Source organism: Mus pahari, chromosome 17 (assembly GCF_900095145.1).
Source record: "Mus pahari chromosome 17, PAHARI_EIJ_v1.1, whole genome shotgun sequence".
NCBI lineage: Eukaryota > Metazoa > Chordata > Mammalia > Rodentia > Muridae > Mus > Mus pahari.
The window spans coordinates 32,984,119-33,008,217 of record NC_034606.1 but is presented as its reverse complement, the minus strand read 5'-3'; positions in this window follow the sequence as shown (position 1 = coordinate 33,008,217).

Sequence of the window (24,099 nt, the reverse complement as noted above, 5' to 3'; positions counted from 1 at the left end):
ATTTTCAAGTTCTGTCCAATGGCTGCAAATTTCATGAAGCCATTGTTTTTAATAGCTGAGTAGTATTCCGTTGTGTAAATGTACCACATTTTCTGTATCTATTCCTCTGTTGAGAGACATCTGGGGTGTTTCCAGCTTCTGGCAATTATAAATATGACTTCTATGAACATAGTGGGGCATGTGTCCTTATTACATGTTGAAGCATCTTCTGGGTATATGCCCAAAAGTGCTATACTGCTCTTGGGTCCTCAGGTAGTTCTATGTCCAATTTTCTGAGGAACCACCAGACTGATTTCCAGAGTTGTTGTACAAGCTTGCAATCCCACCAGCAATGCAGGAACTGTTCTTCTTTCCCCACAACCTCACCAGCACCTGCAGTCACCTGAGTTTTTGATCTTAGCCATTCTGACTGGTGTGAGGTAGAATCTCAGGGTTGTTTTGATTTGCATTTCCCTGATGACTAAGGATGTTGAGCATTTCTTTAGGTGCTTCTTGGCCATTCTCAGTTTCCTCAATTGAGAATTCTCTTTTTAGTTATGTTCTCCATTTTTAAATAGGGCTACTTGGTTCCTTGGAGTCTAACTTCTTGAGTTCTTTGTATATATTGGATATTAGCTCTCTGTCAGATGTAAGATTAGTAAAGATCTTTTCCAAATCTGTTGGTTGAGGTTTAGTTCTATTGACAGTATCCTTTGCCTTTCAGAATCTTTGTAATTTTATTAAGTCCCATTTGTTAATTCTTGATCTTTGAGTATAAGCCATTGGTGTTCTGTTCAGGAACTTTTCCTCTGTGCCCATATGTTCCAGGCTCTTCCCGAATTTCTCCTCTATGAGTTTCAGTGTATCTGGTTTAATGTGGAGGTCCTTCATCTACTTGGACTTGAACTTTGTACAAGGTGATAAGAATGGGTCAATTTTCATTCTTCTACATGGTAAATGCCAGTTGAGCCAGCACTATTTGTTAAAAATGCAATCTTTTTTCCACTGGATGGTTTTAGCTCCTTTGCTAAAGATCAAGTGGCCATAGGTGTATGGGTTCATTTCTGGGTCTTCAATTCTATTTTGTTGCTCTACCTGCCTGTCACTGTATCAATATCATGTAGTTTTTATCACTGTTGCTCTGTAGTACAGCTTTTGTGGTCAGGGATGGTGATTCTCCCAGAAGTTCTTTTATTGTTGAGAATAGTTTTCCCTATCCTGAGTTTTTTGTTATACCAAATGAATTTGAGAGTTGCTCTTTCTGACTCTATGAAGAATTGATTTGGAGTTTTGATGGGGATTACATTGAGTCTGTAGATTGCTTTCAGTGAGATGTCAATTTTTAATATATTAATCCTGCCAATCCGTGAGCATGGGAGATCTTTCCATCTGCTGAGAATCTAGATTTTGCGTAAGATCTCATGGTTACTCATTTGCTTCATCCTATAAGAGTTAAAGTCTTGAAATAGTGACAACCTTCCATCACTACTTGGGGTTTCTTATCTGATTATCAAGCCATAGAGATCCACAATGTGGACTGTTTTATCTGCTAGGTCTTCAGTGTTGTTACCTCACAGAAGCTGGACTTTCTTGTATTGGTTACCTTTATACTAATTCCTGCATAATAATTTTTGTTACATAGTTACTGCTCCAAAAAGAATCTGCTGAAGATAAGTTAATGAATTAATAAGAAAGCACTGTCTCTGGCAGGGACAAATTGGTACACAGTAGATTTTTGGTGAAGAAACAAAAGCTTATCTGTCTTGATATCACCTTTGCTTTTGACACTAATGAAAGGACATCAGAAGACATGACATTTTAGATTTCCTGGTCTCAGAAATGTTTCCAGAGGACATATATTGTTATGTTATGTTATGTTTGTTGTCTTGTCTTGTCATGTTACGTTTGATATTCATGTGCTTCATCATCTGTATCTGTTAGCCTTCTGATAGCCATGAAAAGAACCGGCAGAAGAAATCTGGGGGGGGGGGGGATTTTCTGACTCAAGGTTCCTGGAAATATGGTATGTAGTATGTCATGGCAAGAAAGGCTTGATGCAATGGCTAGAGTTTGCAACCCCCATTTCTTACATCTTGGTGGATCCATATATATGTGGATGGATATATATGCACAAGTACATAAATAAAAGCTGCAGATATGTCTTAGTTGTTCATGTGTATATGGATTCAGGGCTGACCATTTTCCTTTGAACAACTAAAAAAATAAATACTCATCCCTGGGACAGACTAACTCTTCTCATAACAGTCAATAATTGTCTACAGTTCTTTGTCTAAAGGTGGGATTCTGAGAAAAGTTTCCTCTTTCATACTAGCAGGTATGGATAGTACCATTGCTCAGCCCTTGTTTATATAGCCATACAAGACTGTTTTATTGCAGAGTGTCTGGTATCCTGGCTCTTACAAAATTTTCATCCTGTCTTTTGTGAGACATAGATGGAAGATCATTATGTAGATATATGTATCCATTAGTGCTGGGTTCTGAATAATGCATTGATGTTTGCATTGTATCCAGTTGAGGTTTTCTAGTCTCCACTTACTATAAAGAGGGACTTTTCACAAGACCCATGAAGCTGGCTAGATTTTAAGTAGAAGTATGGGCTCTCTCTTTATTCAAATGCATAATCATATCTGATTTTACTCAAAATCATTGATATTTCTTGGGGAATGCCTTTCTTTCCTTTTATTTTTGAGATAATAATATAAGTACATAATTTTCCTCTTCATTAAAGCCATCCACTATAACTCTGCTTGTTCTCTTTTAAATTTAAAGCCTCCTTTTTAAAATTAATTGTTGTTATCACATGTATAACGGTATGGATATACAGATATATTTTCCTAAATACAAACATTCCTGATCATTTGGTATAGGATAACCAATTGGTGTGCCATTCCCTAGGGAGAACTATTTCTCCCTTTCTCAATTTGTTTTAGTTGCTCTAGATTTTGTACAGGGATGGGCTTCCCCCATCCACTTTGTCATGTCTATTGCTGTACTTATTCAGCCTGTGTTTAGGCAGTCATGTTTCTGAGACTTTATGGGTATATCTTCTCACATTATAAGGAGACACAATCTCTCACAGCAAACTCCTGATTCTCTGCCTCTTGTAATGTTTTCATCACCCCTCCTGCAGCCTTACAGATGGGAGTTGTTTTGTATATGTATCCATTGGGATTAGTCCCTGCAACTCTTTGCTTTGATTGAATATGATTTTCTGTTCTGATCTATGTCTATTGCACAGAGAAATTTCCTTGAAGAGAGGTGATACCTACTCTTATCTGTGGGTATAAGGAAAGCCATTTAGAGTGTATTTAGGTACTATTGCCAGATTGATACAGAAGTAATTCTCCTCTAAGGCCCATAAGTTCATTATGCCTGGGTAGTTGGCTAGATTTCTAGTACATGATTTACCCCTTATTGAGTGGGTCTTAAGTACAATTAGAGACCCATTGGTTACTACCAAGGTACATGTACCATCACTACACTCTTAGAATTTTCATGCCATATTGATCTCTGCTGTCTTCTTCTTATTTATTTATTTTTTTGTAAAGGATACATGTATGGTGTGCATGGATGCTTGTATGCATGCTTGCAAGTTTGTACATATGTGGGGTGTGTTTGTGAATGTTTGTGTGTGTGTGTGTACGTGTGTGTGTGTATGTATGTGTGTGTGTGTGTGTGTTCGACATAAATTTTGGATGCCTTCCAATATCTCTTCATCTTGTATGAGGACAGGGTGTCTCTGAACACAGAACTCACTACATTGGCTAGTCTGTCTGGCCATCTTGCTCAGGGATTCCCCACTTCCAACACCTGTGCTTTGGTGTTCCAAGCAGGCTACCATGCCCACCTAGCATTTCCATGTGCTCTGAGGAATTCAAGATCAGGTTCTCAGACTTGCAAGACATGTCTATTTACCTCAGCACCATCCCTCATCCCAGCCCCTAACAGCCTTGTTATTCCTAAGTTGTTGTTGCTGCTTTTCCATAAAACTGTTTGAAATCTTTTTCAAAGATACAGACATTGGGTAGCAAATGAGCAATTTTAAGTAACAAAAAGTGGATCTTTTTGAGAGACCATTATAATGCTTGTGGAAAGAAAAAGATTCCACTTTTATACTGAAATATGTAAAAGTTATCGCCATGTTTTCTCCAATAGAGACATTTTTTTCTCAATCCATTGTTTTTCCATAATGTGCGTATTCTTTTAGATGTAACATGTCAAATAATTTTGTTTTCCTTTCAACGTTGTTTGAATATTTTTCTAAATTTAGAAGCTACCAAATTATATACTTTTAACTCTAATTTTATCTTAGCAGACAATATCATTATATTAAATTATAAATAGGATTACATTAGAAAAAATCTTCAGACTGAAATTGAAGGTTTACAGTGGAATAGAGTATGCCCTTTGAGCTCCTATCATCTATTTTTCATGGCTCTTTCTGTGCTTTTGTCATGATGCATTTTCACATCTCTTTATTTGCAGACCTTGATTTTTCAGTAATTGTAATTTTCATTCAAGCTTCAATTGCTTAAAACTTTCAAACAAAACGATACCACAATTTAGAGAACTTGCATAGAATAATGATTCTAAAGTATTTCAAGACACTTAGATTCATTTAGAAAGTAGTTCTTCAAAGTTTCATAGGTTTTTAAATTGAAGCAATTTTAAGTAACAATGAAGGAACTTGTTCATGTGTGTGTGCATGCACATTTAGCTGTATATATCCAAAATGTATATACTTTCTCATTTTAAATATATTTTATAATTCTTTGAGAATTCATGCATGCATACATTGTATTTTATACATCTTCAAACCTCCAATCCTCACACAGACTCCTCCCAGATCCTCCACCCTGCCAAGTGCCCTTCAAACTTTAGTTACTTTTTCTTTTATAAAATGATTCACTGAGTCCAATTTGTGCTGCCCATGTACAAATGAATACAGTGGGTTCATCCATGAGAGCCTGGCTGATCTACTAGGAGCCACACCCTTAAAGAAAACTGACTATCTCTCTTGATCTCCCAGTAGCCATCAATTCTCAGTAGCTTATCAGCTGGATGTAGGAATCATGAGCCCTTTCCTCCCCATGATAGAATGCTGACTGGCTTGATCTTGTGAAGGTCTTATGCAGACAACTAAAGCTGATATGAGTACAAGTGTTTAGTGGCCCTCTTATGCCCAAAAGACATTGTCTTGCACTAGTCCTCCCTGACTTCTGGCTCTTGCAATCTTTCTGTCACCTCTTCTGTCCCCATGAGCCTTGGGGATAAAAGCTGTAATACAGGTGTCATATCTATTGCTTTACACTCACTGACACTTGTTTTCTGAACATTGGTCAGTTGAGTGGTTTTTTTTTTTTTTTTTAATTGCTATTCACCACACAATGAAACTTTGATGTCTTATCAATTTCATTGGAAGAGCACCTAATTATATAGTTCTATAATGAAGTTCTGATAGTCTTCTGCCTCACAGATATTTTACATTATTCGAACCACAGAACTACGTCACAAAAATCTTATGTTTATAATATCACAAAATAATGTTTCTCTAGTACTGAGGTTCTATGAATTTTAAAATAGTATACACACCATTGATGGTTTTTTCTTTTAATTTTTCATCAATTACATTTGTTCTTTGATAATTTCATACCTGATATATTCTAATTACTCAAGCCTTCACCTCATTTTATCTGTCCCCCACCCCAATCCTCCCCCATCTCTGCAAATCCCTTTCCCACATTCCTATATTTTTATTTTTGATCCACTGGGCTTAAACAGGGAAGGAAACTATCTTTGAAAACTTTCTTTTTTTTCTCTTATTTGAACAAAGAAATAGACTAATGTTAAAATTAACTTTCTATGTAGTTATCATTTGTTTTCAAATTTTTCTTGTAATGGAGATAGCATGTTAGCAGACATTTTGTCCCCTCTCATAGAATCACATGAAAATATAGAATCAAAACTTAAATTTCATTTGTTCTAGGTGAAAGGTCACACTTTTCGAATGTAAAGGAACTTTACAGGTAAGTGAGAGATCTGCATTTTCAGGCATGCACTTCCACCCATAGTAATAGGTGCAGAAGAGACTAAAGATGTCTCAGCACATTTATGCTTCCTATATTTTCTATTGTCAGTGAGCCCACCATCAGATCTGGTGTGCTGCTTTACCCATTTATTTCCAGTCAATTCAGTAGTACTTCTTTTAGATATAATGAGGGAGGACAATGAAATCTGAGGGCATAGAGATGGAAAGGAAATGGGATACTGCTATCAGTCAGGCAAAAGTAAAAAGGTATTTCACCATTTAGAGAGTGCCATTTATCTGAAAGAGTGATGAAGACACAGATCAACATGCATTTACTTAGGAAGCAAGTCATCAATCAGAGGCTAAATAAGACCACAAGTGTCACTCCGACTTAGAGAAGGAGAATGGTGAAGAGAAAGTGAGTTACATCAGTAAACAGAAAGACACAGGTAGGGTTGTCCTGAGACCAAATCCAGCATGGGTGCCTATGCAAACTTTTGCATTTCCCTTCCCTTCTTCACAAATGAATGCTGCATTGATTGACTTTTCTTTTGTTGTTGTTGTTGTTGTTGTTGTTAGCTTCATTTAAAAAAAAAACTTTTTATTGATTCTTTGTGAACTTCACATCATGTACCCCTGTTCCTTTGTATCTGCCCTCTACCTCTGCAAGGTCTCCACCAAAATAAAATAGAATTAAAAGAAATGTGTCATATAAACTGCCATGTGTTACAGTATGTTACATAGTATATACCCTTTTGTCACATCTTTCTTTGCAAATATTCATTGGTCTGGTTCAAGGCACCTGGCTTCTATCACACTATCAATACTGGATCCTTGCCAGAACTCCTTTCAGATACCTTGGTGCTGCCCTATGTCATAGAAATCCTGCAGCTTTAGATCTGCAGGACCAGCCCCTTCACATACTTCAGCAGATCCCAGATGGACTACTGTTGGGGTGGACCAACTCATAGGTCTGGATCTGGGCCTGTTAATAGCTGAGTTGGTCAGCTCACCAGGTCTCCTGTGCCTACACCACTAGGGTGAACTCTCAAACACTGCCCCTACTAGCTCACCCAGTGCCCTAGCCAGCAAAGGGCAGAGTCAGTTCTCCTATTCTCGTGCCCTCAGAGCCATGCCTTCAGTACCAGGGTCAGTTCTACTGTCCAGAAAAGGTATATCAGGTGAGAGGCAGGGACAGATCTACATTCTCATGACCTCAGAGTCAACCCACCCATTTGTTGCAGGTAAGGAGTAAGGTGGTGAGGGAGGGCAACACCCCCTTGCCCCTGCACTCATGCACTTGGGGCCAGTTCCCTCACTCCTTTGCAACCAGTCTTGCCTCTACTCTGCTGCCCAGTCAAAGTACTGGGTCTGCTCTCTTGAGTGCTGCAGCTGGTGAAGGACAGAGCCAGCTCTCCTGGTCTTGTGACCTTGGTGCCAGCTCACCTACCTGCTGAAAGTGGTGTAAGGTGAGAGTGTGATGACACCTTTCTCTCTCTCTCTCTCTCTCTCTCTCTCTCTCTCTCTCTCTCTCTCTCTCTCTCTCTCTTATGCCATCCTAAGCAGATTAGGAGTGAGGCCAGCTCCTCTGAACTCACACTCATAGGGCTGGCTCACTGACTTTCCTACCATAAGGGTCTCCTCTACTATGCTTCCCTAGCAAGGGTTAGGGCCAGCTCAGCACAATGCCTCAGTCAGCGATCCAGACTAGAGCATTTGCATGGCCTTCGTAACATGGTCATGGGACATCATTCCAGACCTAGACTGCCATAGGACCACAGAGTCACACATGGCCCTTGGCAGCAGTGTGAGTCCAGATGTACCCATGGCCTCAGGGGGTACCACAGGCTTCTCAGATAAGCATATTTCGCCAGTGGCAGCAAGATGGTCATACATCCACATGGTCTTCCATGGCAGCTCCGATTGTGGAAATCCTCTTGGCCTTTGGTGGTAAACTGGACCACAGACATCAACACAAACCCCAGCTGCAGCAAGACCATGAACCCAGACATAGCCATTGGCAGCAGCCTGGGCAAAGACCTTACCATAGCCTTCTCATATCTGCCCATTTCCCACCATTGTCAAATCTCCAGTTCCACATTTCTACACAGTGTACACATCTCTCTTAGCTTTGCTTTCCCTTTCATCTCTTCACCAAGCAATCCATCTTTCCCATCTGTCCATCACACATTCTTCCATTGCAATGGCACCTGCAGCAGACACTTGGGTAACTTTCTTCCAGTCTCCATGGGCTGGCATAGCCCTAGCTCTATTTCTTGCTGATTGGCTTATTGTTGTTGTAACAAGTACTGGGTAAAATGACTTATGAGGAGGAACAACTTAGTTTGGTTCCATTTCAAAACTGTGAGTCCATAATTAGCTCCAGTGCTTTGGCTTTAGGTACAGCAGAATAGGATGGAATGGGATAGTAGATGTATGTGCATAGGAGGCTGATCACTTTGCTATGGCTAAAAATGAGTGACAGGAAGAGAAAATGAATATATACACTTTTAAAGACATTCCAGCATGCTGTTACCTGCTTTCTTCACCTAGGCCACCTCCTAATAACCCATTTATCTATGTTTATCAATAGATTAATCTACCAGTGTATTTTTCACACTCAGGGTACAATTATCACTCAATAGTCCTGCCATAAAAGTTCAAGCTGGGAAACATTTCATGGCCAGCATGTTATAATTTCCCATCATCAGCACCCCGAAGGTATCCTAGTTAGACTGTCCTTCAATCATCCACCTTCCATTGAATCTACTACTTCTCGTAAAGATGCAGGATTAGGCAATCATGGATGAAAAGAGGGGGCAAGATATGGCCAGGGCATTTGCTAACTATATAACTGTAGGTAAGTTCTTGACTTCCTCTTAATTTCATTCTCTCTTCATCTTCAAATGAAGGTAGATACCTATGTGGAGGACAAGGAAACATTGTAAATGACAAATGGAAGTCAGTAAGCCAGGCAGCCAGCGTTACATTGCTCTCCACTGTAATATTTATGTTACTACTACTATTAAGTTCGGATTCACCTTAGGATTAAAGTGCTTAGTTAGCATGAGGTCATTTAGGAGACAGACCAGCAATTGAAAGGTTTCTTTGTCCATGCCAGATACAGTTTGATTCAAGTGGCCTCCATAAAAGTGGTGGCCTTTTCAGGCTAGAAAGAGTGATGCCATCTAAGAGCACCCTGGCTGCCTCAGGGAGAGGAATAACCCATCCCTGAGGACTGTATGCAGGACTCCATCAATGCGTAGCTTCCCAGCTGCCTTCTGAAGTCTTTCTAAAGCAGAGCAGTAAGGTAAAATATTGGTTGAAAATCACAGCAGGCAGACTGGCAACCATTTTCTTTGGAGCTTTAGAAGTCTCACATTCTCCATTTAGCTTCTAATTCATTATTAAAAGCAAGTAAGTGTGCTGACCATTCTGAGTATACTTTCTCAAGTAGCAAATGAATGTGGTTTATCCATTCCCCTCACACGGTGCCACGCAGACACCAGTCCTGTTTCTTATATAAGTTATGTTATCTCACTTACAGCTGCTCTTCACCCTCTTCCACAGTGGGGCAGATGGTCTAGTACTCAACAGCAGCTTTGCAAAGCAGGAGGGATGACGAATTGTGCATGCGTTTAGTTTGCTCAGGCACCACCCTGCCTCCACCTGCCAGTGAGCGATTTGGAAAGGATTCTCAATAGGTTTCATAAAGACCTGGCAAAGCCAGGATACCGCACTTAAAAGTTTTTCTCCCACCTTAAATCTAGTAATGAATCAGGATGAGATATGTCTTTTATCTTATTTTATTAAAAATTAATTAAAATATAACTACATCACTTCTTCCTTCGCTATTCTTTCTCCAACTCTGCCCATGATCCCTCCCTATTCAAATTCATGGCATTTTATTGTTTTACACACACACACACACACACACACACACACACACACACACACTACATACATATGCATGCAAACATACACATAGAGATATGCATAATATACTTTGCTGAGTCCATTTAGTGTGATTTGTGTATATATGATTTCAGATTTCAGGGCTGACCACTTTGCATTGCATAACCAATTAGTTGGCACATCCCTATGAGAGGCTAATTATCTTCTCTCAGAACTCATTAATGTCTGTAGTTAGTTCTTTTTCTAGAGGTGAGACCCCATGAGATTTCTTCCTTCTTAGTTAGCACGTCTATTGGTATTATCATTGTCTAGTTCCTATTTAGGCACTTTAGATATCTATTATTGAGATATTGTAGGTACAGCTTCCCTGTCACTTCTAACAGACATCTTCTTAGGACAGACTTCCTGGTCCTCTGGCTCTTAGAATATTTTCTACTCTCTTTTCTTAGTGTTTCTTGAGCCTTAGAGGCAGGAGATGTATCCATTGGGGCTGGGATTCACATGAATTCTTGATCTCTGCACGATGACCTGTTGTAGTTTTTTGCAATGGTCTCCATTTGGTGAAAAGAAAAGTCTCTTTGATGAGGTAGGTCTTTAAATTCTATCCTGTATCTTTGTATCCAGAACTTTAAAAAAGGTAAGGAAGTGCAGGTCAAAGAAATCATGTGTCGGTAAGCATGCACAGGAATAATACCATGTTAGACATAGCCATATATATATGGAAAAATATCTTCTTTTCTCTACTTCCTCCTTATTTTCTTTTTCTCTTTGTTTTGTCTCTCTCTAACATTATAAACTGTGACTTTTTCTGAGGAAACTATTTCTGTTCAGCCCAGATTCATAGGTCAACAACAAAGCAAAGAAACAATTTTATCCAATTCTAGCTTTGCCAGACAATGAGTTTCTTGGCATTTCTTATATTATCATTAGTGTAGTGTATTACACGAGTATGGAGGAACCGCAAAACCATTGCATTAATTCAGCCTGCAGGATAAATCATGAAAGTTACATTGCCAGAGCCCTCTGCTTTACATGTAAATAGTTTTGCTACGAAAAACTCTCCAACTCCCATCAATCATCTATGCTTACTATTCTCTAGAATGTCCCAAGACCAAAGCTGAGGCAGGATTATAAAAACAATGGAGAAGGAAAGGGGATAGGTGACTAGAATCTCAGGTGAGAAAGTCTGCAGATGGATTCCCACTCCTTTCCATGAGGACATGTTATTAGTGCTGATATTATGAGGGTCTCACATGCATATTCACAGTGAATGATCTCAAGAGAGCAGTGTATTGGTCCTGGGGGGTCAAACTTCCATAAGACCCTTAATTTCAACACTATAACTGACATCATCTAAAGAGCCATACCCTGGGTCAATTGAAATTCTAAACAGCTATTTCATTGGCTAGGCTTCTTCCCTTTGTGCTTAGCTCCCCAAGGGCAGAGGTACCCCTGACCAGCCTGCATCAGATGACACATGTATCAGAAAAATGGATGTCTTCAGGGATATATCCAACAAGCTTTTGAAAATAGATGGAGCAGAGTCAGTTAAGATGCTTGGACGCCCTGTGTCAGTGAGTCTTTGTTTCAGGCCTGATTATGTCTCCAGGCAGAAGCAACCCAGGGATTAAACCACCAACCAAAGAGTATACACAGATGGGTCTATGGTTTCAGCTACATATGTAGCAGAGGATTGCCTTATCTGGTATTAATGGGAGGAGAGGCCCTTGGTCCTGTGGAGACTTGATGCCCCAGCATAGGGGGATGCTAGAGCAGTGAGGTGGGAGTGGGTGGTGGCGGCATACCCACTTAGAGGCAAAGGGGAGGGACTCTGATAGAGGGTTTGTGGAGGGGAGACAGGGAAGGGGGACAATATTTGAAATGTAAATAAATAAAATAACCAATATTTAAGAAAAGAAAGAAAACAGATACTCTGGAGTTGCCAGATGAATAGTTAACAAGTGTTTTCTTTAATTCTCCAGTTGTCTCTACATTCTGCTGAATGTTTTCTCTGATGTGCTTAAGCTGCCAAGTTTGAGGTCATTTATAAGCAATAGAAACATATTGCCTGCGTCTCTGAAGGTTCTAGGTCAAAATACCAGCAGATGGATTATCTGGTGAAGGCCAGATGACACCTTCTTTGTGTCTTCATGTGACAAAACAAACATGGGGGTTTCCTTTCAAATATGTAGGTTTTTTCCAAGACAGGATTTCTCTGTATAGCCCTGGCTCTCCAGGAGCTTACTTTGTAGACCAGGCTGTTCTCGAACTCAGAAATCTATCTGCCTCTGCCTCCCGAGTGCTGGGATTAAAGGCATGCGCCACCATGCCCGACTAACTTCCTATATTTTTTAAAAGACTTATTTTTCATTTGTGTGTATGCATCTGTGTGAGTATATGCTACAAGTACACAGGTACCCTCAGAGAACAGAAGAATGTGTTGAATGTTCTTGGGGTAGAGTAGTTATCTATTAGCTGCCACATGTCATTGCTGGGAACTGAAGCCAGGTATCCTGGAAGAGAAGCAAATGCTCTGAAGCACTGACTCCCCTCTCCAGCCCAACATTTGGATTCTTTTCTAAAGGCTATAATCTCATTCACGAGGGGAGAATCTTATGCCTGATCACAGATATTTACATTATAAATCACAACAGTAGCAAAATTACAGTTACGAAGTATTAGTGAAATAATTTTATGGTTGGGGGGGACACCACAACATGAAGAACTGTATTAAAGGGTAGCAGCATTCTAAAGATTGAGGACCACTGTTCTAGATCATGATTCAGCCATTACTTTGGGCCTGTGGGAAAGCACCACATCATAATGAGGAAATGTTGCAAATCAAACCACTGATCCCACGTCTAGGAAGCAAAAAAGAAGGGCAGTGCTGGCTGCCCCTTAATCTCCTTCAAGGGCATATACCCTCAATGACTTCAATCACCGAAGATGTTCCCAACGGGCCCCACCTCTCAATGGCTCCACTCTCCCTTTATAACAGAGCCTTGATGATTAAATTTGTGACACATGGTTCTTATAGGTACATTTAAAATCAAGACTGTACCACTCCGTATTTCCTTTAAGCTACTTTCAAGCAGAATGTGATTTCTTTTTTCTGGTCTAAAGAGACAGTTCACAGTTGGCATCCTGGGTTTGTGAAGAAAAGAGAGCATGCTATATTGCCTCTCCCATTTCTGGTCCTTTGTATAGATCTGTTCTCTCAACCTGTGTGAGCAAATAAGTGGGTATTTGACTTTAGACAAATTAGCTTATGCATAAAGAACTCACTGTCCAATGCTATCATCTAGAAATTCAGCATAAACAAATCTATGTATGAGCACTAATGCAGGCAACATGAAAATACCAAATCCATTTCTATAAAACTTCAGTTAAAAAGACATTAACATGTGACTTTACAAGTGAGGAAATCCGGATGCTAAAATTAGGGAATGTTGAAACTGGGGGATACTGAAATTGCAGGATGCTGAGGGGCTCCTATATGTAGGTACTGGCACCATAATGAGGTGAAGGATCCCATGGGAAGCATGGACTCTGAATTCTTTAACCGTCATTGATGAGGACACAAAGAAAACACTTGGATTGGGATAATTGTCATCACTTCATTTTTGTCTCCTTCTTACTGATGCAGAGTGAAGTGCATTTACTGCCTATAATTATTTAATTACCCTTGTCTGTTCTTGTCAACAAAGTAAAAGTCAAGTCATTTGTGGCACAAATATAGTTAATGAGATAAGCAGGAAATTAGGAACTCTACAAAGCCATTCACATTTACAATAATGAATCCTGCTGATTAAAAAGCCCTAACAGACTTGTTAGCATCTTCTTTATGATGCCTGCTCTTGGAGTTTATCTTAGACTTTCCTCTTTGTCTACAGCGGATAAAGTAAACCTAGGGATGTGTCTGAGAGAGTACCTAAAAGGATTTTACACTTGTGAAGGGTTCGTGCTGTAAGAATCTCAGTGTATGGCCCACATCTTAACTGGGTAAGTGACTGACTTCAGGCTTTAAGGAAGGAAAAAATTAGCCAAGAGTTTAACCACATAATCCTTTCCAGTGCTTTTGTGGTGAGCACTTATGAACATCATCTTCTCCACCATTAAATGACCTCACTTTCTCTCCTTGGCATCTCAGAAGCTCAGGAAGAAATTATGAACAAATCCATGGTTTCCCTGAACCTGAGCACCCCTCAAGACTTCTCTTCCCTGGCATCTTGGGTCTGTCTTTCCTCTGGCTCCTTTCTCCTGATCTAAAAACATACAAACACCTTTCTAAACAAACTCACTTGAGCTAAACAATACTGTCTTATTTGACAGAGTAGCTATAAAACCTCAGTTAGACTCCAGGTAGTACAGGAATGGTCTGAAGCAATGGGCTATCTAAGCAACCTAGAAGACAGTCACCAGGAAGTATGGGAGACACACTAGAGCAAGTGCCAGTGAACAGCATCACTGCAGTAGACGAGGAGGCTGCAGAGCAGATACAGGAAATGTGACACTTCTACCAGAAGTAATGTGTAGCCACTGCTGCCCACAAAGTGTTACCCTAAGCAACTGCACAGCCAAGGGGCAGATATTTCAATTCTCTCCAGAAGATCAAACTGGAAAATGTGTGTACAAGCATGGCTGACTGACTGACTGACTGGTTGGTTGGGACTGAACATTTAACTTATATCAATAAAAAGGCAGTCTTGGGTAAGCTGGAGCTGTTGGTCACACTAGCAGGAATATTTAGGACATTGGTGTGTGCTTTATTTACTCTGCTAGAAACTGAGATTTTTCATACCCTAAATAACTTTGTACAGTAAGAGAAATATTGACTTCACAATGTGGTTGTTATACAGAATTGACACTGGCTATTCCACTAAATGAAGAGAGTATGTATTGAATCCTGGTGAGAGTTGATGTTCTGATGTTGTAGTCTTGAATCAAGGAACTCTGGAAGTGGACTTTTGTTTTTTAATTGAAAAGTCATGCAACATATTCTGATCATGGTTTTCACTTCATCATCTCCTCCCAGAAAAATTAAGCATATCAAAGACCTCAGAAAGATTTCCCAGAACATCTGACTTTTATGACTTCTTTCTCTCTTGAATTTTTGTCTTCTTTGTGAAACCTTAAACTTTTCCCTTAAGTCTTCCACAGTTTAGATGAGGCCCCCACACACTATGTAAGGTAATCTGCTTTATTCAAAGTCTACTCACTCGTATGTTAACTGCATCAAAAAATAACTTGATGGGGACATCTAAACTAATATTCAGTATAGAACCTTCACAGGACCAAGGGACTCTCCTCCCATTGATGACCAACGAGACCATTCTCAGCTATATATGCAGCTAGAGCCATGAGTCTCTCCATGTGTTGTCTTTGGTTGGTAGTTTAGTCCTAGGGAGCTCTGGGGTTACTGGTTAGTTCGTATTGTTGTTCTCCCTAGGGGGGCTGCAAACCCCTTGAACTCCTTGGGTACTTTCTCTAGCTCTTTCATTGGGGACCTTGTGCTCCATCTAATGAATGACTGTGGGCATCCACTTCTGTATTAGTCAGGCACTGGCAGAGCCTCTCAAGAGACAGCTATATCAGTCTCCTGTCAGCAAGCACTTGTTGGCATTTGCAATAGTGTCTATATTTGGTGATTGTTTATGGGATGGATCACCAGGTGGGGCAGTCTCTAGGTGGCCATGCCTTCAGTTTCTGCTCTGAACTGTTTCTGTAACTCCTTCCATGGGTATTTTATTCTTCCTTCTAAGGATTGAAGAGTCCAAATTTAGTCTTCCTTCGAGTTTCATGTGTTTTGCAAATCGTATCTTGGGTATTCTGAGCTTCTGGGCTAATATCCACTTATCAGTGAGTGCATATCATTTTTGTTCTTTTCTGATTAGGTTACCTCACTTAGGTTGATATCTTGCAGATTCATCCATTTGTCTAAGAATTTCATAAATTAGTTGTTTTTAATAACTGAATAGTACTACATTGTGTAAATGTACCACATTTTCTGTATCCATTCCACTGTTGATTCCATTGTTGAGGGACATCTGGGTTATTTACAGCTTCTTGCTATTATAAGTAAGGCTGCTATGAACATAGTGGAGCATGTGTCCTTATTACAAGTTAGAGCATCTCCTGGGTATATGCCCAGGAGTGGTATTGCTGGATCTTCCAGTAGAACTATGCCCAATTTTCTAAGGAACCACCAAACTGATTTTCAGAATGGTTGTACCAGCTTGCAATCCCACCAGCAATGGAAGAGTGTTCCTCTTTCTACACATCATCACCAGCATCTACTGTCATCTGAGTTTTTGATCTTAGCCATTCTGACTGGTGTGAGGTAGAATCTCAAGGTTGTTTTGATTTGCATTTCCCTGATGATTAAGGATGCTGAACATTTTTTTAGGTGCTTCTCAGCCATTTGATATTCCTCAGTTGTGAATTCTTTGTTTAGCTCTGTACCCCATTTTTAATAGGGTTAGTTGGTTTTCTGGAGTCCAACTTTTGATATATATATATTGGATAGGGGGCTAATATCCATATATATATATATATATGGATATTAGCCCCCTATCAGATTTATAATTGGTAAAGATCTTTTCCCAATCTGTTGGTTGCCATTTTGTCTTATTGACTGTGTCCTTTGCCATACAGAAGCTTTGCAATTTTATGATGTCCCATTTGTCAATTCTTGGTCTTACAGAACAAGCCATTGATGTTCTGTTCAGGAACTTTTCCCCTGTGTCCATGGCTTTGAGGCTCTTCCCCACTTTCTCCTCTATAAGTTTCAGTGTCTCTGGTTTTATGTAGAGTTCCTCAATCCACTTAGACTTGAGCTTTGTACAAGGAGATAAGATTGGGTCAATTAGCATTCTTCTACATGCTAAGTGCCAGTTGAGTGAGCACCATTTGTTGAAAATGCTGTCTTGTTTTCCACTGGGTGGTTTTAGCTACTTTGTCAAAGATCAAGTGACCATAGGTGTGTAGATTAAATTCCGGGTCTTCAATTCTATTCCATTGATTTACCTGTCTGTCACTGTACCAGTACTATGTAGTTTTTTAAAATCACAATTGCTCTGTAATACAGCTTTAGGTCAGGCATGGTGATTCCACCAGAGTTTCTTTTATTGTTGAGGATAGTTTTTGCTATCCTAGGTCTTTTATTATTCCAGATAAATTTGCAAATTTCCCTTTCTAACTTGGTGAGTTGGAATTTTGATGGGGATTGCATTGACTCTGTAGATTGCTTTCAGCACGATAGCCATTTTTACTATATTAATCCTGCCAATCCATGAGAATGGAAGCTCTTTCCATTTTCTGAGATCTTCTTCAATTTCTTTCTTATAGACTTGAAATTCTTATCATACAGATCTTTCAATTCCTTAGTTAGGGTCACACCAAGATATTTTATATTATTTGTGACTATTTTGAAAGGTGTTGATTCCCTAATTTCTTTCTCAGCACATTTATCTTTTGTGTAGAGAAAGGCCACTGATTTGTTTGAGTTTATATCCAGCTAGTGCACTGAAGTTGTTTAGGTTTAGGAATTGTCTGGTGGAATTTTGGGGGTCACTTTTATATGCTATCATATCATCTGCAAATAGTGATATTTTGATTTCTTCCTTTCCAATTTGTATCCCTTTGATCTCCTTTTGTTGTCTAATTGTTCTGGCTAGGACTTTTAAGTACTATATTGAATAAGTAGGGAGAGAGTGGGCAGCCTTGTCTAGTCCCTGATTTTATTGCAATTGCTTTAGGTTTGATGTTTGCTACTGGTTTGCTGTATATTACCTTTATTATGTTTAGGTATGGGCCTTGAATTCCTGATCTTTCCAAGACTTTTATCATGAATGGGTGCTGGATTTTATCAAATGCTTTCTCAGCATCTAATGAGATGATCATGTGGTTTTTGGCTTTGAGTTTGTTTATATAGTGGATTACATTGATGGATTTACTTATATTGAACCATCCTTGCATCCCTGGGATGAGGCCTATTTGATCATGATGGATGATCATTTTGATGTGTTCTTGGATTTGGTTTGTGAGAGTTGTAAGAATTTTATTGAGTATTTTTGCATTGATATTCATAAGGGAAATTGGTCTGAAGTTCTCTTTCGTTGTTGGGTCTTTGTGTGGTTTAGGTATCAGAGTAGTTGTGGTTTCATAGAATGAATTGGGTAGAGTACCTTCTGTTTCTATTTTGTGAAATAGTTTGAGAAGTATTGGAATTAGATCCTCTTTGAAGGTCCAACAGAACTCTGCACTGAACTCATCTAGTCCTGGCCTTTTTTTGGTTGGGAGACAATTAATGACTTTTTCTATTTCTTTAGGGGATATGAGACTACTTAGATTGTTAATCTGATCCTGATTTAACTTTGTTACCTGGGATCTGACTAGGAAATTGTCCATCTCATCCAGGTTTTCCAGTTTTGTAGAGTATAGGGTTTTGTATTAGGATCTGATGATTTTTTGGATTTCCTCAGATTCTGTTGTTTTGTCTCCCTTTTCATTTCTGATTTTGTTAATTAGGATACTGTCCCTGTGCTCTCTAGTTAGTCTGGCTAAGAGTTTATCTATCTTGTTGATTTTCTCAAAGAGCCAGCTCCTGGTTTGGTTGATTCTTTGAATAGTTCTTTTTCTTTCTACTTGGTTGATTTCAGCCCTTAGTTTTATTATTTCCTGCTGTCTACTCCTCTTGTGTGAATTTGCTTCCTTTTGTTCTAGAGCTTTTAGGTGTGCTGTCAAGCTGCTCATGTATGCTCTCTCCAGATTCTTTTTGGAGGCACTCAGAGCTATGAGTTTTCTGCTTAGTACTTCTTTCATTGTGTCCTGTAAGTCTGGATATGATGTGGCTTCATTTTCATTAAACTCTAAGAAGTCTTTAATTTATTTCTTTATTTTTTCCTTGACCAAGTTATCATTGAGTAGAGTGTTGTTCAGCTTCCACCTCTATGTGGGTTTTCCATTATTCATGCTGTTATTGAAGATCAGCCTTAGTCCATAGTGATCATATATGATGCATGGGATGATTTCAATATTTTTGTATCTGTTGAAGCCTGTTTTGTGACTGATTATATGGTCAGTTTTGGAAAAGGTACCATGTGGTGCTGAGAAAAAGGTATATCCTTTTGTTTTAGGATAAAATGTTCTATAGATAACAGTAAAATTCATTTGTCCCATAACTTTGATTAGTTTCACTGTGTCTCTGTTTAATTTCTGTTTCCAGGATCTGTCCATTGATGAGAGTGGGGTGTTGAAGTCTCCCACTATTTTTGTGTGCAATGCAATGTGTGTTTTGAGCTTTACTTAAGTTTCTTTAATGAATGTGGATGCCCTTGCATTTGGAGCATAGATATTCGGAATTGAGAGTTCTGGTAAATTTTACCTTTAATGAGTATGAAGTGGCACTCCTTGTTGTGGATAGCCCTGGAGCTAGTTATTTTTGATGTTAATTCTTTTCTCCAGTGAGTGGTTGTGAACAAGGAATGAGTCAGCACTTAGTTGATTTCTTGTAAACCTACTTTCCACCTTAATTTGTAAAATAAAGGAGAGCTGATGATTGGGCAGATAAAAGGGAAGGTGGAGCAGAATGTAGGAGAGTGAAGAAAGGAAGAGGGAGAGGATGCAGAGGAGGAGGAGGAAGATGAAAAGCAGAGCAGAAGCACATAGCCTAGAGAAACTTCAAGTTCTAAGGGGTCTCATAAGCTGTGGAAGATGGTAGTGTAGAGGTAGATCTGCCCAATCTAGGCACATAGCATGTAATCATATGAACTGTGTTGTGTTTTCATTGTCCGGGCATATCTGGGTTGGAGAGATTTATTGCAACACCTCCTTATCTTTTTTGATAACTTTAGGTTGAAAGTCAACTTTATTTGATATTAGAATGGCTACTCCAGCTTTTTTCTTGTGACTATTTGCTTGGAAAATTGTTTTCCAGCCTTTTACTCTGAGGTAGTGTCTGCCTTTATCACTGAGGTGGGTTTCTTGTATGCAGTAATATGTTGGGTCCTGTTTATGTAACCAGTCTGTTAGTCTATATCTTTTTATTAGGGAACTGAGTCCATTGATATTGAGATATCAAGGAAAAGTCATTGTTGCTTCCTGTTCTTTTTGTTGTTAGTGTTGGAATTTTGTTCATGTGGCTATCTTCTTTTAGGTGTGTTGAAGGATTATTTTCTTGCTTTTTCTAGAGCACAGTTTCCCTCCTTGTGTTGCAGTTTTCCCTTTATTATCCTTTGAAGGGCTGGATTCCTGGAAAGACATTGTGTGAATTTGGTTTTGTCTTGGAATACCTTGGTTTCTCCATCTATGGTAATTGAAAGTTTTTCTGGGTATAGTAGCCTGGGTTGGTATTTGTGCTCTCTTAGGGTCTGTATGCCATCTGTCCAGGATCTTGGTGTTCACAGTCTCTGGGGAGAAGTGAGGTATAATTCTGATAGGTCTGCCTTTATATCTTACTTGACCTTTTTCCCTTACTGATTTTAATATTCTTTCTTTGTTTTGTTCATTTGGTGTTTTGATTATTATGTGACAGGAGGAATTTCTTTTCTGGTCCAAACTATTTATAGTTCTGTAGGCTTCTTCTAGTTCATGGACATCTCTTTCTTTAGGTTGGGGAATTTTTCTTCTATAATTTTGTTGAAGATATTTACTGGCCCCTTAAGTTGAAAATCTTCATTCTCATCTATACCTATTATCCTTAGGTTTGGTCTTCTCATTGTGTCCTGGATTTCCTGGATGTTTTAAGTTAGGATCTTTTTGCATTCTGCATTTTCTTTGATTGTTGTGTCAATGTTTTCTATCTTATCTTCTGCACCTGAGATTCTCTCTTATATCTCTTGTATTCTGTTGGTTATGCTTTCATCTATGTATCCTGACTTCTTTCCTAGGTTTTCTATTTCCAGAGTTGTCTCCCTTTGTGATTTCTTTATTGTTTCTACTTCCATTTTTAGATCCTTGATGGTTTTGTTCAATTCTTTCACCTGTTTGGATGTGTTCTCCTGTATTTCTTTAAGGGAGTTACTTATGTCCTTCTTATAGTCCTTTATCATCATGAGAAGTGACTTTAGAACCATATCTTGCTTTTCTGGTGTAATGGTGTATCAGGACTTGCTATGGTGGGAGAGTTTGGTTCTGAGGATTCCAAGTAACCTTGGTTTCTGTTGCTTCTGTTTTTATGCTTGCCTCCTGCCATCTGATTATCTCAAGTGCTCCCTGCCCTCAATATATCTGATTGGAGCCTGTTTTTCCTATAATCCCAGTTGAGTCAGAACTTCTCAGAATCCAGATTTCTTTGTGATCCTGTGATTCTGGGATCCTGTGATGCTGAGATTCTGGGTGTGTCAGAGTTCTTGGCAGTCAAGCTTCCTCTGAGATCCTGAGATCCTGGTATGATCAAGCTCCTGGGATCCTGGGATCCTAAGATCCTGGGCATGTTAGAGTGCCTGGAAGTAGTACTTCTGCTGGGGGCCATTGGGCAGTCAGCTGAGTTCAAACCTAGGTAGACCAATGCTGACCAGAAGGAACCTGAGCCATTGCTCGGGCAGGATTCCTGTGTCCGTGCTCCAGCTTTCCCAGGCACACCTGGTTCTGTTGGAACAGATGTTCTATTCCACTCACCAGTGTTCCTAAGTACTGGGCATGCTAGGGTGCCTGTGAGGTAGAGAGTCCTCTGGAGACTGTGGGACTGTCCACCAAGTTCGGGCCCAAGTCACATTTCTTTCATGATAGCCACACACTTACTTGAATAAAAACCTCAAAATCATGAAGCAAAAATATTTTAGAGTAATATTTCACAATAAAAAATTGACTTTAATGCTTGATATACCAGCTGCTTACACACTGGATATCTGTTTGAGAGGTGAATTTAATAAAAAAAATGATTAAACATTTATTAAAATAATACAGTACAGAATAATCCAGAGCACTATGTTTCAAAGATGGTTGAGTCCACCATTTTGAAAATCCCAAATCCAGTGAAGAAGCCCCTATGGAAATGCATGTGGCCCAGTGTAGCGAATCTTAATAACGCATAAGAGCAAATAACATACAAATGATGTGGAGTGGAAAGCTGAGCGTGTCAAAGAGCTCAGAAAGATTTCCCAGAACACGTGACTTTTATGCTGGCAGACAGTGCTTCCAAAGAAAATTATGCACAGACCATTGCACTGCCCAATGCAACAAGATAATAAAGAACATTCTTTTTTGTTTGTTTGTTTGTTTGTTTTGTTTTTCGAGACAGGGTTTCTCTGTATAGCCCTGGCTGTCCTGGAACTCACTTTGTAGACCAGGCTGGCCTTGAATTCAGAAATCTGCCTGCCTCTGCCTCCGGAATGCTGGGATTAAAGGTGTGTGCCACCATGCCCGGCAATAAAGAACATTCTTGATGTAGTGTAGTTATTGTTAGACCTTCCAAGAACCAAAGGGCAGAGTAAACAGTGAATCACAACATGTATTTGCATTGTATTGGGTAATGTAAGCTATCTAGCCTATGACATGGTGACACAGTTTTGTCATCTATGAAGTTCATGCTCAAGAACTGTGCAACTGAGTTATTTAAAAAGAACCATGAAATCTCATTCCTGACTTATGTAAGTTCATCATTTTGAGTGGGGATGCTTTCAAAACCTCCTGAGACTTCCTTGCTTATCTACCTAGATTCATATAGGGCTAGCCCCTGCCTATCTTATAATGACCTTCTTTCGTGTCCTATCTAATGAAGTCCTTCAAGCACTCCAGTTTTTGTTATAAGACTTCCTGTATACCATAAATCTGTTATCCTTTGAAGAGTTATTTTCTACTCCGAGCCACCATATGACCCAAGGCATAATTATGTAGTGACAATAGATAACATAATTGCTCATGCATGTCTGACTCTTAGTCCTATAAAATTAGGATTAGGGTTAGGGTTTATGTGTAATTGCATCATGGGATCTTGTCTCATAACCGTCGCTTCCTAGAAGCTTGGTAGGTACTGGTGGAATTAACACATTGCAAATGGAAACCAACAGCTGAGAGTGCAGCTATTGTTGAGCAGAAGTAAATGCCTTGTGAGTTAAATATCTGTGACTGTTTTAGAATTAGTGCTTTTTCATGCTGTCATTGTCATAACTGGTAATGGTGCTGAAAAAGACAAATGTGTTGAGATATTTTTCTTGTGATTCTGAAATGAATTTCGTGTTTCCTATTATGCAAATGCAGAATGTTGAATCCTGAGCAGCAGCCCATTGCCTCTTGGGTTAATGAAAATAAACCCCAGGTAGGGTTTAAACGTTCTTGCAAATGGATGTTCCAACAAGTACAGAAATAATATACCTGGATGGGGGAATCAAGATTGTAGTTTATTTCAAGAGAAAAAAAAAATCTTTTTCTTTACAATTTCCCTCTACCTTTTGGAGTAGAGTTGTTATAAGCTCATCTTTATTTTTATTATTCTCCCACCACCATCACCATAACCACCACCATCATCACCACCACTATCACCACCACAGCATCTCCTGCCAAAAAAAGAAATATTGTTTAGTTTATTGATTGCCTGTATGTTTTACATTTTTCTAGACAGGGTTTTGCTAATGTCTTTGTCATTTTCTGCCTCTTTGTATGGGGGGGGGGGCGGGGTGGAGGTTGGTTTTTGTCCTTTTTCCCCCCTGCACTGGAAATTTAGTCCAATGAATTATTTTGTATTTACAGACAAGTGTATAAGTTGCATTCATAAAGTTAATGAATTAAGGAGAAAAACACATGCATCTATCCACATATGGGGCAGGAAATAAAGCAAGTCATCACCTGCCCGGAGAGCCCCTGTGTCCCAGCTCAGATACATTTTCCTACTGGAGGCAAGTTACCACCTCATCAGATATCAGCAACACAGACTCACAATGCTGATGTTTAGGAATGTTTTCCATATCCAATATTATGTTATTATTTATATGTACATAAAATATTTTTATTGATCAAAATAACTAGCCTTCTAAATCCCTGGTTTCCTCATTTGTGGGATCACTCAATTGGAACTGAAATGACTTGAAAGATCTTACATCTGCCTTGATCATATGCAGGCATTTTTCACAAACAGTGCATCAGAACACATATTTGCATTGTATTAGGTAATGTAAGCTAATGGTGACACAGTGTTGTCATCTATGAAGTTCATGCTC